General features: G+C 37.1%; 1 protein-coding gene across 2 annotated transcripts in view; it reads left to right on the forward strand.

Annotated features, from left to right (window-relative positions):
* The first annotated feature begins 471 nt into the window (after positions 1-471).
* LOC138335600 (hydroxylysine kinase-like) overlaps positions 472-13521 on the forward strand; it is a 38155-nt gene continuing 25105 nt past the window's right edge. The window contains exon 1 of one of the 2 annotated variants that reach the window (XM_069284771.1): positions 472-597. The gene's annotated coding sequence lies outside the window, so the exon portion shown is untranslated. Of the gene's footprint in view, positions 598-1826; positions 1951-13521 lie in introns of those variants that run through there. The other variant, XM_069284770.1, reaches the window with a different exon arrangement.

Below are 13521 nucleotides of genomic sequence, written 5' to 3' on the forward strand. Positions count from 1 at the left end.
ATACACATTGCTTATTTAGGTGATATGAAAGTTATAACGAGCGGATATAATAATTTTGATTTATGTATCTTTACTCCCGGCGATATTTGAACCAAAATACTTGACACTTACCATCGGCTCTGAAGTCTATCGTCTTACCCACTACACTACTGGATCAGTTGGCGAACCAAAGGCAAACAATTCTGTACAAAACTAGGGCTTTAAAATTAATCCTGCTTAATTAATACAATGATAAATATGTAGTGTTTTTGTTTATTGAGTACATTTGAGAATGAATGAAGAAGATAATTCATTTGTTTTCTCACCAAAAATTTGTTTTGTCATAAACATGTAGAGGGGGCTTCAAAAGGAACTCTTACCCCGATATGTCGCCTTAAATTTTATGGATCACTGACTATCCATTAACACACGCACTCTACGATTTCACGCTCTGAATAGGGGAACACCTACCTATACAAAACATAAGTTTGGGCTGGCTGTGTACATGTACAGATACATTGGCACGTGTTCTGACGATGTTTGTTAACACCTGTTGCTGGTGATTTGATGATCAGGCTCGTCAAAAACTAACGAATGCTGAAAAATGGCAAGTAACAGGTATGGTACACGTTCATGGAACATTAAGACTAGGCGAAGGATCCATTGGATTGACGAAATTCGTTTTTTAGTTAGTCCCACTGACGGAAGGGTTCGTGTTTGGAGACCGAGAAATACGGCTTACGACCAGAACTACATTCTGGGAACACAAGCATTACATACGGTGATGGCGGTGTTACGGTTTGGGGATGCTTTTAAACTACACATATTTTCAATTCAATACTTCAAGTAGATTTTTTTTCGAAACTGTACATGATTTGAATTGCCAATCAATTAAGTAAGAAGTAATTTTTAATGTAAAATAGAGTTTTTTGTGTGATATCAGTTTTGTCAGTCCTCACCGCAACGCCTTATCTCATTACCGCAACGTCATTTTTAATTCACCTGGCCCACAGGGCCGTTGAGCTTACGTCATGACGCGGCTTCCGTCCGTAGTCCGCCATCATTTCCTATAATTCGTTACTAGTCACAAAGTTCTGCATGGATCGAAACCAAATTTGGCCAGAAACATCCTCTGAGGAAGAGGAACAGAGTTTGTATAATTTTTGGCTCTGGCTCCCCCGGGGAAGGAGGGACGGGGCCTAATATTGAAAATAGAGGTAAATCCGTAAAATCGTTACTAGTCATAGAGTTCTTCATAAAATGCAAATATAAAACTTTGTGATGATGTAAGAATAAATATGATCTGAATTGATTTCTCTTTCATTTTGCTTAAAAACTGATTTTTAATCGTCGTTGCGGTAATGACATATTGGTTATTTAACGGCACATAAAGTAAAAAAATAAGACGGAACGGTCACTGCAACAATCCATTACATGTATAAAAAAGATCATATAAACGAATGATACCAAAATTTGGCGAGCTTTAAACACAAATTTAAATTTTACATTTCTGGAAAGGGGGGGGGCGAAAATATTTACCGTAATGGTAGAATGACCCAATTGCTGGGCATCTTCTATTTTATCTGTTACTCCTACTTGTCAAAGATAAGTTTTAATTTCGGGTCTATATAAGAGTGGCGAAATCAGACTTTTTTTCGTGTTACTACGACTTTTGAAAGCGTTATTACGATATTTCTTGGAATATATATTTTTTTCTTTTCAAAATTTGTCTATCTACATGTAGGCTTTCGCAGAAAACAAACATTGCATAACACATTTTATTTTACGTCAAATTCCACAAAACACTGAGTGCTATGTTTTTGTATGAAAAGGGAGTGTGTTGCTACACCTGTTGTTTGGTCCTGGTAGTAACCTTGACCTGTCACACTGTCCCATATTTAGGGAATATCAACAGGACTTTCCAACATATGAGTTACTGTCATTGAGCAATCTGTCGGAATTCCAATGCAAGTAAGTACAGTTATGTTTGTATGTTGTAATGTACATGCAGGAAACTATTTAAATGATTTTTTTATGCAGAGTTTTCTTGTGAAATGTAGTTATCTTGTGAAAACAAACCAAAAATATTATCTGATGCTCAGGTGTAGACTTCCAACTCAGTGGACACGAGATGTGTATCTTCTAATATATACACATATATAATATGTAGGTATATATGTATCTCTGTAGTATTGCTTCACAATCGTCTGGGTTTTCTTTTTTCTCGTACTCATTGCTATCCAATTTTGGTGAAAGTTGATGAATATTGAAGATAAAACTAAAGTAGAAAATTGCAAAATTGCCAAATATCCGTGCTGTTTGAGATAGGAAATGGCTGATGAATTTCCCTCCCTAAATAAAAACATAATGAAATGCGCTGACTATTGTTTTGTAGCTGTTCTAACAATGGAATATGCCAATGGTAATTAATATAAAATACGGCTCTGATACACACACAACATAGATTGGATTAATGCGCGGTTGGGTGTTTGTTAAGCTCTAAGTAGCCGATAACATATAGTAAACAAATGAAGTAGACAGTATGAGACCTGGCACATCAGCATTGTGTAGTAAAGAGTCACAAATTTTGATAACTAAAAATTGGATTTTTTTTCATTTTATTTTTTTTTATTATTTTTTCTTTTGTGTGTTAATTGACCCGAAAGGGTCAAGATGACCTGCAGTTATCATTGCATGTCCGTCTTTGTGCACCTTATGCCATATGCCGTTCGCCGTCTGTAAACTTTTTCATTCAAACGACTTTTCTTAACATAATATATTTTAATATAAAAACCAATTCCGGGTACTTAAAGATTAGTTGAGGTCCTAATTAGACAATGCATCCAATACGGCTATTACACATCTTAATTATTGGATTACCAAAAAGTGAACTGTGACCGTGAACATTATTCTAATTGTTAACTTTTATATGTTGGATCGCCATCTGCAGAAAGTTGATTCTGTGTCTACATTGGATCACCAATATTAGAGGAACGTTGATTTGATTTACATATGAAATGTGCCACCATTCTGTTTATTGATAATATGAGAACTAAATACAATTAAGAAGCAAATGCCAATAGAATTCTTCGTGGTTTTGTGTCCTGCAACTTCTATCATTACCAACGGCCCGAACCGAACTTGACTATAACACACATTTTCCTCATCAGAGAATCACAAAGGCCTTATCCACTACGTGTACACTACTTGTAACGATAACAGACATCCAAGTCCTGACCATTTTGTTAGGATTACTTGTGTCAAGTTAAGTACTTTCATTATCAATCGCAATCCTAAATTCATAAAATGCAAATACAAACTGATTTAGATGTACCAAAGTTTTACCAAATTGAAGTTTGATTTCTTGAGACATGATCTTCAGACACTAAATGAGACAACTTTATCGAGCTAAGGTACCACACCAATATCTAGCTGGGCTACCTCTATCGCAGCTTTAAAATCTGGCTTATATGACCTATTATAAGCCAAAATATTTTAAACAAAGTAGTAAAAAGGCCTTAACTAATCAATACCTCATGATCCAATAAAACCTTTGTACAGTATACGAGTGTTCCATACATCAATATAACTCGACACCTATCAAAACTATCATGCATTAAATGTTTTAGCATATTTGTGGTAATATCAATTTTACCAAGCAACTAAAGTTGAAAAAATAAAAATGATACACACATATGATTGTACCAACATTATGAGCAAGTTTACAATAATACAACTCGAAAAAAATGTGACTAAAGGACAAAGGTATGAAATAGTAAAAAGTATTTTTGTAAGCCTATAGCTACTTCAAGATTATAAATTACAATATCTACACTTATTCCGTCTATGCATATTACAAAGTTATCTCCCTTGCGGATAGGTGTCAATTTTTACGTCATCATTTTGTGAGCGCAATTCACGTCGTTTTCTCCGAAAAGTATGACGTTACGCTCGCAAAAACATGACATCACAAGCAATACCTACCTGCAAAGGCAGATAACTCCGTAATATACAAATACGGAAAATACAAGGAGGTTGTTTGCTCAATACGAGGTAGAGATCCTTGGATGGGAGCCATTGGGCATTTGGGAAAGGTTCGCCGACCAAGTGAATTAAGTTTAATATGTTTATATTTTTACTCTTTCCTGAATGGTAAGATGATGATTCATTAGGACTGTCTTTGATTTACGATAGCGGATTGACTTTGCAGAGCTTCAGACGCTGACTTTAGGGGAAGAGGGATTCTCGTTTCCAATTCTATCTTGGTAGATTAAGTATATGATAAATGAGTTGTAATTAGACCTTAAGGCTTAATTCTAAGGCTCGACTCGGTGTTTCCATTTTTAGAAATATCGGGTCAATATACCTTCTGTGACGTCATTACCCAAACGTTAAGTTCTTCGGGGTGACGTCCTGTAGATATCGCTCTTCCTATAATTAACAAAGGAACTACATATCTAATATAGACATTAACGACCTCAACAAAGCTCCATTATTGATGAGTATAATCACTATCAAACGAAATTTTTATATAAATATTTGTGTAGAATGAATGAGATCTGAAAAAAATGTATAATAAAGAAAGAGTGATGCAAGTTTGAGTGAAAATTATGATAACTTATTTGTTGGTAACCATGGTAACAACCAAAACTTAACTTAAAATGTGATATTCGAAGGAATGCTCATCTGTTACTCTATGATATACTTGATAATTAAGTAGTTAAATGAACATTCATATCATATTTATTGGGTTATGATGTATAAATGTAAAAAACTGTGTGAAAGTATCCACTTTGGTTGCTATGGTAACGCCAACACATACTTTTTTTTCATACAAAATTTGAAAAGGGCTTGATTTGAAATTTCTGAATATATATATATATACAGAAATACAGTGTAGTATCGTTAAAAGTGAAACAGTGTAGTCTCGTTAACAGTGAATACAATGTAGCCGCGTTAAAAGTGAATAATTTAATTTCACTTGTTACACAGAATTTAATTGGCTGATATTTTTTCTTTATCAGCCCATATTGTAAAAGAAAAACCGGAACTACTTTTTCACTAGAGGCCTGTAGTCATGTAAACAATCATGGCTGATGGTTGAAGGGAGGTAACTCGTTTATTGACGTTCCAAAAATGAAACTAATAAGTTGATGATCAAATTTTCATTAATAACCTTTAGTTTATGTAAATTAACAAAAATAAAATATCTATATGACGTTCAGCATTTTTGTGTGTTTTTTCATAAATATTTATACGGCGACACCTGTTGTTAGCCGAACTGTTGTCGTCTGCAACTTGACTTACAGTAGCCTACTGTACAGCTGCTCGCGATCGCTACTGAAAATGGCAAACTTTAACTTAGAAATATTGATAATATTTTGGACCAGGATAATGAGTTAGAAGGGCCCAATGTTAAAAGTGAATACAGTGAAGTCACGTTAAAAGTGAATACAGTGGAGTCTCGTTAACAGTGAATACAGTGGAGTCTCGTTAAAAGTGAATACAGTGGAGTCTCGTTAACAGTGAATACAGTGGAGTCACGTTAACAGTGAATACAGTGGAGTCTCGTTAACAGTGAATAACAGTGGAGTCTCGTTAACAGTGAATACAGTGGAGTCACGTTTTAACAGTGAATACAGTGAAGTGAGTCTCGTTAACAGTGAATACAGTGGAGTCTCGTTAACAGTGAATACAGTGGAGTCTCGTTAACAGTAAATACAGTGGAGTCTCGTTAACAGTGAATACAGTGGAGTCTCGTTAACAGTGAATACAGTGGAGTCTCGTTAACAGTGAATACAGTGGAGTCTCGTTAAAAGTGAATACAGTGGAGTCTCGTTAAAAGTGAATACAGTGGAGTCTCGTAAAAGTGAATCGTGAGCGTTAAAGTGAATACAGTGGAGTCTCGTTAAAAGTGAATACAGTGGAGTCTCGTTAAAAGTGAATACAGTGGAGTCTCGTTAACAGTTAATACAGTGAACTCACGTTAAAAGTGAATACAGTGGAGTCACGTTAAAAGTGAATACAGTGGAGTCTCGTTAAAAGTGAATACAGTGAACTCACGTTAAAAGTGAATACAGTGGAGTCACGTTAAAAGTGAATACAGTGGAGTCTCGTTAAAAGTGAATACAGTGAAGTCACGTTAACAGTGAATACAGTGGAGTCTCGTTAACAGTGAATACAGTGGAGTCTCGTTAACAGTGAATACAGTGGAGTCTCGTTAACAGTGAATACAGTGGAGTCTCGTTAACAGTGAATACAGTGGAGTCTCGTTAAAAGTGAATACAGTGAAGTCACGTTAAAAGTGAATACAGTGGAGTCTCGTTAAAAGTGAATACAGTGAAGTCACGTTAAAAGTGAATACAGTGGAGTCACGTTAAAAGTGAATACAGTGGAGTCTCGTTAAAAGTGAATACAGTGAAGTCACGTTAAAAGTGAATACAGTGGAGTCTCGTTAACAGTAAATACAGTGGAGTCACGTTAACAGTGAATACAGTGGAGTCTCGTTAACAGTGAATACAGTGGAGTCTCGTTAACAGTGAATACAGTGGAGTCACGTTAAAAGTGAATACAGTGGAGTCTCGTTAACAGTGAATACAGTGGAGTCTCGTTAAAAGTGAATACAGTGGAGTCTCGTTAAAAGTGAATACAGTGGAGTCTCGTTAAAAGTGAATACAGTGAACTCACGTTAAAAGTGAATACAGTGGAGTCTCGTTAAAAGTGAATACAGTGAAGTCACGTTAAAAGTGAATACAGTGGAGTCTCGTTAAAAGTGAATACAGTGGAGTCTCGTTAAAAGTGAATACAGTGGAGTCTCGTTAAAAGTGAATACAGTGGAGTCTCGTTAACAGTGAATACAGTGGAGTCTCGTTAAAAGTGAATACAGTGGAGTCTCGTTAACAGTGAATACAGTGGAGTCTCGTTAAAAGTGAATACAGTGGAGTCTCGTTAAAAGTGAATACAGTGGAGTCTCTTTAAAAGTGAATACAGTGGAGTCTCGTTAAAAGTGAATACAGTGAACTCACGTTAAAAGTGAATACAATGGAGTCACGTTAACAGTGAATACAGTGAAGTCACGTTAACAGTGAATACAGTGGAGTCTCGTTAAAAGTGAATACAGTGGAGTCTCGTTAAAAGTGAATACAGTGGAGTCTCTCGTTACAGTGGAGTCTTAAAAGTGAATACAGTGGAGTCTCGTTAAAAGTGAATACAGTGGAGTCTCGTTAAAAGTGAATACAGTGGAGTCTCGTTAAAAGTGAATACAGTGGAGTCTCGTTAAAAGTGAATACAGTGGAGTGACGTTAACAGTGAATACAGTGGAGTCTCGTTAACAGTGAATACAGTGGAGTCTCGTTAACAGTGAATACAGTGGAGTCTCGTTAACAGTGAATACAGTGGAGTCTCGTTAAAAGTGAATACAGTGGAGTCTCGTTAAAAGTGAATACAGTGGAGTCTCGTTAAAAGTGAATACAGTGAAGTCACGTTAAAAGTGAATACAGTGGAGTCTCGTTAACAGTGAATACAGTGGAGTCACGTTAAAAGTGAATACAGTGGAGTCACGTTAACAGTGAATACAGTGGAGTCTCGTTAACAGTGAATACAGTGGAGTCTCGTTAAAAGTGAATACAGTGGAGTCTCGTTAACAGTGAATACAGTGAACTCACGTTAAAAGTGAATACAGTGGAGTCTCGTTAAAAGTGAATACAGTGGAGTCTCGTTAAAAGTGAATACAGTGAAGTCTCGTTAAAAGTGAATACAGTGGAGTCTCGTTAAAAGTGAATACAGTGAACTCACGTTAAAAGTGAATACAGTGGAGTCTCGTTAAAAGTGAATACAGTGAAGTCTCGTTAACAGTGAATACAGTGGAGTCTCGTTAAAAGTGAATACAGTGGAGTCTCGTTAACAGTGAATACAGTGGAGTCACGTTAACAGTGAATACAGTGGAGTCTCTTTAAAAGTGAATACAGTGGAGTCTCGTTAAAAGTGAATAAGTGGAGTCTCGTTAAAAGTGAATACAGTGAAGTCTCGTTAAAAGTGAATACAGTGGAGTCTCGTTAAAAGTGAATACAGTGGAGTCTCGTTAAAAGTGAATACTGTGAAGTCACGTTAAAAGTGAATACAATGGAGTCGCGTTAACAGTGAATATAGTGAACTCACGTTAACAGTGAATACAGTGGAGTCTCGTTAAAAGTGAATACAGTGGAGTGACGTTAAAAGTGAATACAGTGGAGTCTCGTTAACAGTGAATACAGTGGAGTCTCGTTAACAGTGAATACAGTGGAGTCTCGTTAACAGTAAATACAGTGGAGTCTCGTTAACAGTGAATACAGTGGAGTCTCGTTAACAGTGAATACAGTGGAGTCTCGTTAACAGTGAATACAGTGGAGTCTCGTTAAAAGTGAATACAGTGGAGTCTCTTTAAAAGTGAATAAAGTGGAGTCTCTTTAAAAGTGAATACAGTGTAGCCTCGTTAAAAGTGAATACAGTGAACTCAAGTTAAAAGTGAATACAGTGGAGTCTCGTTAAAAGTGAATACAGTGAAGTCACGTTTAAAAGTGAATACAGTGGAGTCTCGTTAAAAGTGAATACAGTGGAGTCTCGTTAAAAGTGAATACAGTGAACTCACGTTAACAGTGAATACAGTGGAGTCTCGTTAACAGTGAATACAGTGGAGTCTCGTTAAAAGTGAATACAGTGGAGTCTCGTTAAAAGTGAATACAGTGGAGTCTCGTTAAAAGTGAATACAGTGAAGTCACGTTAAAAGTGAATACAGTGGAGTCACGTTAACAGTGAATACAGTGGAGTCTCGTTAAAAGTGAATACAGTGGAGTCTCGTTAAAAGTGAATACAGTGTAGCCTCGTTAAAAGTGAATACAGTGAACTCACGTTAAAAGTGAATACAGTGGAGTCTCGTTAAAAGTGAATACAGTGAAGTCACGTTAAAAGTGAATACAGTGAAGTCACGTTAAAAGTGAATACAGTGGAGTCTCGTTAACAGTGAATACAGTGAACTCACGTTAAAAGTGAATACAGTGGAGTCTCGTTAAAAGTGAATACAGTGGAGTCTCGTTAAAAGTGAATACAGTGGAGTCTCGTTAAAAGTGAATACAGTGAAGTCTCGTTAAAAGTGAATACAGTGGAGTCTCGTTAAAAGTGAATACAGTGGAGTCTCGTTAACAGTGAATACAGTGAAGTCACGTTAAAAGTGAATACAGTGGAGCCTCGTTAACAGTGAATACAGTGAACTCAGTTAAAAGTGAATACAGTGGAGTCTCGTTAAAAGTGAATAAAGAATACAGTGAGTCACGTTAAAAAGTGAATACAGTGGAGCCTCGTTAAAAGTGAATACAGTGAAGTCACGTTAACAGTGAATACAGTGGAGTCTCGTTAACAGTGAATACAGTGAACTCACGTTAAAAGTGAATACAGTGGAGTAACAGTTACGTGAACAGTAAAAATACAGTGGAGTCTCGGTTAAAAGTGAATACAGTGAAGTCACGTTAAAAGTGAATACAGTGGAGTCTCGTTAAAAGTGAATACAGTGGACTCTCGTTAAAAGTGAATACAGTGAAGTCTCGTTAAAAGTGAATACAGTGGAGTCTCGTTAAAAGTGAATACAGTGGAGTCTCGTTAAAAGTGAATACAGTGGAGTCTCGTTAAAAGTGAATACAGTGGAGTCTCGTTAAAAGTGAATACAGTGGAGTCTCGTTAAAAGTGAATACAGTGAAGTCACGTTAAAAGTGAATACAGTGGAGTCTCGTTAACAGTGAATACAGTGGAGTCTCGTTAAAAGTGAATACAGTGGAGTCTCGTTAAAAGTGAATACAGTGAAGTCTCGTTAAAAGTGAATACAGTGGAGTCTCGTTAAAAGTGAATAAAGTGGAGTCTCGTTAAAAGTGAATACAGTGTAGTCTCGTTAAAAGTGAATACAGTGAACTCACGTTAAAAGTGAATACAGTGGAGTCTCGTTAAAAGTGAATACAGTGAAGTCACGTTAAAAGTGAATACAGTGGAGTCTCGTTAAAAGTGAATACAGTGGAGTCTCGTTAAAAGTGAATACAGTGAAGTCTCGTTAAAAGTGAATACAGTGGAGTCTCGTTAAAAGTGAATACAGTGGAGTCTCGTTAAACAGTGAATACAGTGGAGTCTCGTTAAAAGTGAATACAGTGGAGTCACGTTAAAAGTGAATACAGTGGAGTCTCGTTAAAAGTGAATACAGTGGAGTCTCGTTTAAAAGTGAATACAGTGGAGTCTCGTTAAAAGTGAATACAGTGGAGTCTCGTTAAAAGTGAATACAGTGAAGTCTCGTTAAAAGTGAATACAGTGGAGTCTCGTTAACAGTGAATACAGTGGAGTCTCTCGTTAAAAGTGAATACAGTGGAACTCTCGTTTAAAAGTGAATACAGTGGAGTCTCGTTAAAAGTGAATACAGTGGAGTCTCGTTAAAAGTGAATACAGTGAAGTCACGTTAAAAGTGAATACAGTGGAGTCTCTTTAAAAGTGAATACAGTGGAGTCTCGTTAAAAGTGAATACAGTGTAGTCTCGTTAAAAGTGAATACAGTGAACTCTCGTTAAAAGTGAATACAGTGGAGTCTCGGTAAAAGTTGATACAGTGAAGTGACGTTAAAAGTGAATACAGTGGAGTCTCGTTAACAGTGAATACAGTGGAGTCTCGTTAACAGTGAATACAGTGGAGTCTCGTTAACAGTGAATACAGTGGAGTCTCGTTAACAGTGAATACAGTGGAGTCACGTTAACAGTGAATACAGTGGAGTCTCGTTAAAAGTGAATACAGTGGAGTCACGTTAAAAGTGAATACAGTGGAGTCTCGTTAACAGAGAATACCTCGTTAAAAGTGAATACAGTGGAGTCTCGTTAACAGTGAATACAGTGGAGTCTCGTTAAAAGTGAATACAGTGAACTCACGTTAAAAGTGAATACAGTGGAGTCACGTTAACAGTGAATACAGTGGAGTCTCGTTAACAGTGAATACAGTGGAGTCTCGTTAACAGTGAATACAGTGGAGTCTCGTTAAAAGTGAATACAGTGGAGTCTCGTTAAAAAGTGAATACAGTGGAGTCACTAGTTAAAAGTGAATACAGTGGAGTCTCGTTAAAAGTGAATACAGTGAACTCACGTTAAAAGTGAATACAGTGGAGTCTCGTTAACAGTGAATACAGTGGAGTCTCGTTAACAGTGAATACAGTGGAGTCACGTTAACAGTGAATACAGTGGAGTCTCGTTAACAGTGAATACAGTGGAGTCTCGTTAACAGTGAATACAGTGGAGTCTCGTTAAAAGTGAATACAGTGGAGTCTCGTTAAAAGTGAATACAGTGGAGAGTTAACAGTGAATACAGTGGAGTCTCGTTAAAAGTGAATACAGTGGAGTCACGTTTAAAAGTGAATACAGTGGAGTCTCGTTAAAAGTGAATACAGTGGAGTCTCGTTAAAAGTGAATACAGTGAAGCAGTCGTTAAAAGTACAGTGAATACAGTGAGTCTCGTTAAAAGTGAATACAGTGGAGTCACGTTAAAAGTGAATACAGTGGAGTCTCGTTAACAGTGAATACAGTGGAGTCTCGTTAAAAGTGAATACAGTGGAGTCACGTTAAAAGTGAATACAGTGGAGTGTCGTTAAAAGTGAATACAGTGGAGTCTCGTTAACAGTGAATACAGTGGAGTCTCGTTAACAGTGAATACAGTGGAGTCTCGTTAAAAGTGAATACAGTGGAGTCTCGTTAACAGTGAATACAGTGGAGTCTCGTTAACAGTGAATACAGTGGAGTCTCGTTAACAGTGAATACAGTGGAGTCTCGTTAACAGTGAATACAGTGGAGTCTCGTTAACAGTGAATACAGTGGAGTCTCGTTAACAGTAAATACAGTGGAGTCTCGTTAACAGTGAATACAGTGGAGTCTCGTTAACAGTAAATACAGTGGAGTCTCGTTAAAAGTGAATACAGTGGAGTCACGTTAACAGTGAATACAGTGGAGTCACGTTAACAGTGAATACAGTGGAGTCTCGTTAACAGTGAATACAGTGGAGTCTCGTTAACAGTGAATACAGTGGAGTCTCGTTAACAGTGAATACAGTGGAGTCTCGTTAACAGTGAATACAGTGGAGTCTCGTTAACAGTGAATACAGTGGAGTCTCGTTAACAGTGAATACAGTGGAGTCTCGTTAACAGTGAATGGAGTCTCACGTTAAAAGTGAATACAGTGGAGTCTCGTTAACAGTGAATACAGTGGAGTCTCGTTAACAGTGAATACAGTGGAGTCTCGTTAACAGTGAATACAGTGGAGTCTCGTTAACAGTGAATACAGTGGAGTCTCGTTAAAAGTGAATACAGTGGAGTCTCGTTAAAAGTGAATACAGTGGAGTCTCGGTTAATACAGTGAATACAGTGGAGTCTCGTTAAAAGTGAATACAGTGAAGTCTCGTTAAAAGTGAATACATGAATACGTAAGTGATACAGTCTCGTTAAAAGTGAATACAGTGGAGTCCGTTAACGTGAATACAGTGACGTTAAAAGTGAATACAGTGGAGTCTCGTTTAAAGTGAATACAGTGGAGTCTCGTTAAAAGTGAATACAGTGGAGTCACGTTAACAGTGAATACAGTGGAGTCTCGTTAAAAGTGAATACAGTGGAGTCTCGTTAACAGTGAATACAGTGGAGTCACGTTAACAGTGAATACAGTGGAGTCTCGTTAACAGTGAATACAGTGGAGTCTCGTTAACAGTGAATACAGTGGAGTCTCGTGAATAAAGTTGGAATACAGTGGAGTGGACGTTAACAGTAAATACAGTGGAGTCTCGTTAACAGTAAATACAGTGGAGTCTCGTTAACAGTAAATACAGTGGAGTCTCGTTAAAAGTGAATACAGTGGAGTCTCGTTAACAGTGAATACAGTGGAGTCACGTTAACAGTGAATACAGTGGAGTCTCGTTAACAGTGAATACAGTGGAGTCTCGTTAACAGTGAATACAGTGGAGTCTCGTTAAAAGTGAATACAGTGGAGAGTCTCGTTTAAAGTGTGAATACAGTGAACTACAGTGTCATGTAACAGTTAACAGTGAATACAATGGAGTCTAGCTAACAGTAAATACAGTGGAGTCTCGTTAAAAGTGAATACAGTGTAGCCTCGTTAAAAGTGAATACAGTGAACTCACGTTAAAAGTGAATACAGTGGAGTCTCGGTAAAAGTTGATACAGTGAAGTGACGTTAAAAGTGAATACAGTGGAGTCTCGTTAACAGTGAATACAGTGGAGTCTCTCGTTAACAGTGAATAAAGTGGAGTCTCGTTAAACAGTGAATACAGTGACAGTCTCGTTAAACAGTGAATACAGTGGAGTCTCGTTTAAAGTGAATACAGTGGAGTCTCGTTAAAAGTGAATACAGTGAACTCACGTTAAAATAGTGAATACAGTGAAGTCTCGTTAACAGTGAATACAGTGGAGTCTCGTTAACAGTGAATACAGTGGAGTCTCGTTAAAAGTGAATACAGTGGAGTCTCGTTAAAAGTGAATACAGTGGAGTCT

Source organism: Argopecten irradians, chromosome 11 (assembly GCF_041381155.1).
Source record: "Argopecten irradians isolate NY chromosome 11, Ai_NY, whole genome shotgun sequence".
In the NCBI taxonomy this organism is placed as follows: domain Eukaryota; kingdom Metazoa; phylum Mollusca; class Bivalvia; order Pectinida; family Pectinidae; genus Argopecten; species Argopecten irradians.